General features: G+C 52.6%; 1 pseudogene; it reads left to right on the plus strand.

Moving 5' to 3' along the window:
- Window positions 1-2845: 2845 nt before the first annotated feature.
- LOC119328404 lies at window positions 2846-4509 on the plus strand (annotated as a pseudogene).
- Window positions 4510-6411: the final 1902 nt, after the last annotated feature.

Genomic DNA, 6411 nt, shown 5'->3' on the forward strand with positions numbered 1-6411 from the left:
GGATACCTATGTTGGCTCCCACATGCTCCATGATGATCTCATCGGATGAACCACGATGTCGAGGATTCAATCAATCCGTATACAATTCCCTTTGTCAATCGGTACGTTACTTGCCCGAGACTCGATCATCGGTATCCCAATACCTAGTTCAATCTCGTTACCGGTAAGTCACTTTACTCGTGCCGTAATGCATGATCCCGTGATCAACCACTTGGTCACATTGAGCTCATTATGATGATGCATTACCGACTGGGCCCAGAGATACCTCTCTGTCATACGGAGTGACAAATCCCAGTCTCGATTCGTGCCAACCTAACAGACACTTTTGGAGATACCTGTAATGTACCTTTATAGTCACCCAGTTACGTTGTGACGTTTGGCACACCCAAGGCACTCCTACGGTATCCGGGAGTTGCACAATCTCATGGTCTAAGGAAATGATACTTGACATTCAGAAAAGCTACAACAAACGAACTACACGATCTTTGAGCTAAGCTTAGGACTGGGTCTTGTCCATCACATCATTCTTCTAATGATGTGATCCCGTTATCAATGACATCCAATGTCCATAGTCAGGAAACCATGACTATCTTTTGATCAACGAGCTAGTCAACTAGAGGCTCACTAGGGACATGTTGTGGTCTATGTATTCACACATGTATTACGATTTTCGGATAACACAATTATAGCATGAACAATAGACAATTATCATGAACAAAGAAATATAATAATAACCATTTTATTATTGCCTCTAGGGCATATTTCCAACAACACACAGACACACATGAGCGAATCTCCTCTCAGGGATGCCATTTACAACTATTTGAGTGGTACTTATTTGTAGCGGTATAGCCATCCACCGGATGCACTTCTCGTTGAAACCTTTCGCTCTTAGGACTTTGAACAAGAAAGGCCAAGATGAAGTCAAAAGCCGGAGATCGAGTTTCATGAAAACTCCACAGATTCTGCTCACATGTATCTTCCTGGCAACATGACGGACCAAGGAAGTTGTCATGTAGATTCCATCCTTGAATGAACGCTCATTAGTTGATGCTAACCATCTCCGTCATACGTCGATGGGCCCTGAAGGGAAGCATTTTTGCAAATAGTTTGGAGAAACTATTCGTGGGGCGAAACCCCCCACTTCATTAGAGTCTACTTTATTCGGGATCAAAGCGATCAGAGCCTTGCTGAGCTTGGTGAAGTCTCTACCATCACAAACATACAATTTGAGTAGTGCTGCCATGATATCTTTTTTGATGACTGGCCAAGCTCGCTAATAGAACACATTGATGAACCCATCAGGACCCGGTGCCTGATCCGGGTGCAACTCCATTACAAGCATCCACACTTCCTCCTCTGTAAAGATGTCGTCAAACTCCTGCAAGTCCACTGCCCCATGCAGGGCCGGCCCTGAGGGGGGAGGGGGGGGGGGGCGGCCGCCCCGGGCCCCCAAGATCTGGGGGGCCCTCTCAGGTGTGATGTACGTAGGGTAACTAGCCCATAGGCCGTAGCTTCACGTAATAAACATGAAAGTAGCCCAGGTCCAGAAAGGAAGGGACAGCAGGCAGCGTATGCATGTAAATCAGCGTACCATCGTGAGGGAACAAATAAGCGTAACGCACGTAAATCACGTCGCCCCATTCGCTTTATTCCTTACTATCCTGAGACAATCTCCCTCCAAAAGAAAAACGATCATGTAATGTGATTTCATCTGTATTTTCCTATATTATCTGTTATGCTCCAAACTCCAATTTGTGTTTGTGGTCTTGGTGAGACGCAACACGAACATCGCCTAGCCCCTGAAATTTGATGCTGCCGGAGTGGGGCGCACACGTACATCGCCGAGTGCTCGCCACCGAAATCCACATCACATCATCGACCAGCGTCCAATGATTGATGCCGATCTAATCAATCTGAGGTACTGCATATCATATTACTATTCCCTACAGTTTCAAGTACAGCTTCGTGCTTTGAGGAAGAAACAATTTGATAAAAGTAGTTGCCAAAATAAGGATTTTTCATGTTAAATATTTGTTTGCTTTGGTTGATATGAAACACTTCACTCAAGTAAAGGATTTAAGAAAATCATAGTGTTTAAAGATTTATTCATATTTACTGTGTATGTAGTGACTGTTGCATCTCAGATAAAAAAACTTTTCAAATTTGAAATTATTGTACAACCATTTGGATATACAATTACCTGTAACATCTTAAATGGATAGGCAATATTATGCATCGAGAAGTGGATGACATTGAAATCGACACAATCATAAGTGACTTTGCATCGAAGGATGTTACAAGAAAATTTAAAGATAATATGCATATGATGTTTATATCGAGGGCCTTTAAACTTTACGTTCGCTCCAGACCCCAGAATCTCAGGACCGGCCCTGGCCCCATGCCTAGATAGTCCATATCTAGAGTGTGACTCCAAGCCTGCGGAGCTCCAAGGAAGTGAAAATCTCTTGGTCCGTGATAATTTCATCACCATGTTTGATGCGAGGGATATAATTCTTCGATCTCCTACCATTGGCGAGGGGCCACTGCTTGAAAAGCTTAGAATTCGCGTCACCCTCTTTGGTCCAAAGATGCCATACCCAGGAACGCGAGTTTCAGGCTTTCAGCGGACGCCCGAGTAAAACGACATCGCCAACCGACAAGGAAAAACAATAAAAAGGCAAACAGTACAGTTGATAGGCGCAGGTTAAGGCTCTGATGATGCACACGCGCGTGTGCTTAAAGTAGAGCAGAAAATCGGATCCAGATCCTCGCCACCAGGTTCCACTATTAGTGCATCATTTTTGCATTTTTTTTTATCTCACGCGAGGACGACGCTATCGATTTTAAAACTGCTCCTCAAAGTTGGACTTCACGTAGTGGAGGCCTCTCATGTAGTGTACTCACGCAGAGGAAAAGTATACCCAATTCAGAGACCCCAGAGAATCCCTGGCCGGCGAGAGGAAGCGACCGGCCGGCGGCGTGACGGAAATGGCGCCGGTGCACGTTCTGGTCTTCCCGTGGCCGCTGCAGGGCCATCAACTCGATGCTTCATTTCGCCGCGGGGCTCCTCGACGCCGGCCTCCACGTCACCTTCGTCCACACGGAGCACAATCTCCGCCGCGCTCGCCGCGCCGAGGCCCTCGCCACGCCACGCCTCCGCTTCGTGTCCTTGCCGGACGGCCTCCCCGTCGACCACCCCCGCTCGGTGGGCGACCTGACGGATCTCGCCAAGTCCCTGATGACGACGGGCCCTGCGGAGTACCGTGCTCTCCTCGCCAAGGCGCTGTCCCCGGCGGCCGACGGCGGGTTCCCAGCGCTGTCGTGCGTCGTGGCCGACGGTTTAATGCCGTTCGCCATCGATGTCGCGGAGGAGCTCGGCGTGCCGGCGCTCGCCTTCCGCACGGCGAGCGCGTGCAGCTTCTTGGCGTACCTCTCCGTGCCCAGGCTCGTGGAGCTCGGCGAGGTTCCCATCCCTGTAGACGCCGACCTCGATGAGCCGGTCCGTAGCGTCCCGGGGATGGAGGATTTCCTGCGGCGACGAGATCTTCCAAACTCCTGCCGCCGTCGGGCCGAGACCGACGACGTCGACCCTTTGCTGCAGATTCTGGTGGGCTACACCGCTCACAGCCGCAAGGCTCGGGCGCTCATCTTCAACTCGGCGGCGTCACTGGAGCGGTCGGCGCTCGCGCACATCGCGCCGCATATGCGCGACGTCTTCGCCATAGGCCCTCTCCACGCCGTCTCGGCGGCGCCGGCGCCGGCCACCAGTTTGTGGCGCGAGGACGACGGATGCATGGCGTGGCTGGACGGTCAGGCGGACCGGTCCGTGGTGTACGTGAGCTTGGGCAGCCTGACCGTCATTTCACTCGAGCAGTTCACCGAGTTCCTGTCCGGGCTTGTCGGCTCCGGCTACGCGTTCCTGTGGGTGCTCCGGCCGGACATGGTCGGGGCAAGCCAGAGCGCCGTCCTCCAGGAAGCCGTCGGCGCGGCGGGGAACGGCAAGGCGCGCGTCGTGGACTGGGCGCCGCAGCGAGACGTGCTGAGACACCGCGCCGTGGGCTGCTTCCTGACTCACGCCGGGTGGAACTCGACGCTGGAGGGGATCACCGAGGGCGTGCCGCTGGTGTGCTGGCCGTTCTTCGCGGACCAGCACATCAACAGCCGGTTCGTCGGCGCCGTATGGGGGACGGGGCTGGACATGAAGGATGTGTGCGAGAGGGCCGTCGTGGAGGGGATGGTGAGGCAGGCCATGGAGTCCGGCCAGCTAAGGATGTCAGCTCAAGCGCTGTCGCAGGAGGTGAGGCGGGATGTCGCGGAGGGAGGCTCGTCGGCGACGGAGTTCAAACGGCTCGTCAGCTTCATCAAGGAGTTCGGCAAGAATTAAGGATTCAAGTACAAATCTTCTGTAAAGTATTCTTGAAACAAATAAATTTGTTTCGATGGCTTTACTTTGTGGTGTGTGAACAGAAGGATCTATATTGTTCCATTGCGACACAGGCGACGATTCCTCTCACCGGCGAGGCGCTGGTCTCCATCCCTCTCCGTCCGCTGCTCCGGCAGCTGGAGGAGAGGGGTGGGCACCCGTTTCGCTCCGTGTTGTTCCTTTGATCTAGGGCTTGTTTCGTGTAGTAGCACCAGTTTGGTGAGGTTGATGTTGCACCGAATAAGGTGGCATCGGTCTCTTCCTCGCCACGGTGACATTCTCTCCGACGGCGCCGATGAGCCGATGGTCTCGTTTGCTTGCCGTTCGTCCTGACCAGTAGGCCTTATATTCGGCTCTCATGGCGGTGCCGACAAGTTTGACAGATTGATGCTATTGCAAGTTTAGTGGCCCGACGGTGGCAGGTTTGGCCTTCTTTCGCAACAACATCGGCGGATTGCGCCAGATCTGGATCCAGATCGGCATGGGGAACATTCTCAGCCGACACGCCACATCGTTAAGCGCCTATTTTACAGGTCTTGTCTTTGACTCACGGCGCCTAGAAGGCTATGACGCTGAATTGGATTTTGGTTTGCTGGTGCACCATCTCTTCCCTTAGTGCGCGTCTCGGCGATGTTGACGGTAACGGCGATTCCAAATCTGGTTGTTTGCATGGACTCCGACAGACTTATTTGTATTATTCTTTTATATGTTGGTTGCGAAGTTTTCTGGACATGTAATGTCTCGATCTTTCTCATAGTTTTCATATGTATGGATGCAATTGTACTCTGCTTTATTAATTAATATAATGTATGCGGTTCAAAAAAAAAGATCTCTCTTGCAATACTAGAAAGGTTGAGCGTGTTGTGCCACTTGTGTTGTTGGGATTTCCCATATATTTTTGTTATTTGCTTTGGCACGCGAGGGAGAGGATGAACTGTGTTTTCTCTTTATATATATAATGCGGTGTTCTGGTGGGCTTTTTTTATGGTGTGATTCCGTGATATACGCTAATCAACTCACATGTATGTGGGAAAGTTTCTTATGTTGGTGGTTATGTGTACTATATTAATGGCATAGTGTCCATATGGTAGAGGATGCGCAGGGCTCATGTGATGGCTGCTGTCATGCCAACCAGTTTCAAGGGGTGTGTCCGCGAAGATGGCGATGCGTGCGGCGCCTATGGCGACCGCCACGAAGACGGCGGCCTCCGCCGGCCCTGGGCGTAGGCACGTCGGCGGCCGGTTTTGGGCGCTTGCGGATTCAGACAATGAAGATGATGACGACGGGATCTGCTCCAGAGATTCGCCGGAGTTGTATTCGCCAACGACTTCTGACATAATCTGTGAAGCTTTCAATCCCGGTTATTCAGAGGAGGAAGTTGCCATGGTTGTGGACGACGTCGTGCCTTGCAACAGTCCGGCGCGGGAGGGACTTAACCCTGCGGATAAGGTGGAGATCGTTCGACGGATTGTTCACCGGAGGACCGCGGCTTCCGCGCTTCGGCCATGGAAAGGGCCAATTCCCAAGGTATGCCTCCAGCCCATTACTTTGTCGGTTTTCTTCCTGCCGGATTCGTGGACGCGGGTGACTAGAAAGAAGAGACGGAGTGGCCGGCCGGTGGTGGCGCAGCCGGCGCCGGCAACCTCCGCGGTGGCTCAGATCCGAGCGGCCAGGGAGCAGCGTTTGAATTTGCTGCTGGGCTCTCCTGGGCCGGCAGCTGAGCGGGCCTGCGCTGGCATGTCTGGGTATGCGGCCCAGCATGCCAGCTGCGACGCAGGGCGGGCCGGACTGAACGATCCTGGGCATGAGGCCCAGGTAACATCGTTAGTCGCTACGGAGGACGTAGCCGCATGTGTCTCGCCGTCTCATTCTCCTCCTGATCGATATCCACCTGCGCCTCCACCTAGGGTTCGTCGAGCTCGTGCAGTCCGCAGGCTTCGTACGTGTGGGACTGGCCGTGTTGCACGTATACCGCCCCTCGCTGC

This window comes from Triticum dicoccoides, chromosome 7A (genome assembly GCF_002162155.2).
Source record: "Triticum dicoccoides isolate Atlit2015 ecotype Zavitan chromosome 7A, WEW_v2.0, whole genome shotgun sequence".
NCBI classification, from domain to species: domain Eukaryota; kingdom Viridiplantae; phylum Streptophyta; class Magnoliopsida; order Poales; family Poaceae; genus Triticum; species Triticum dicoccoides.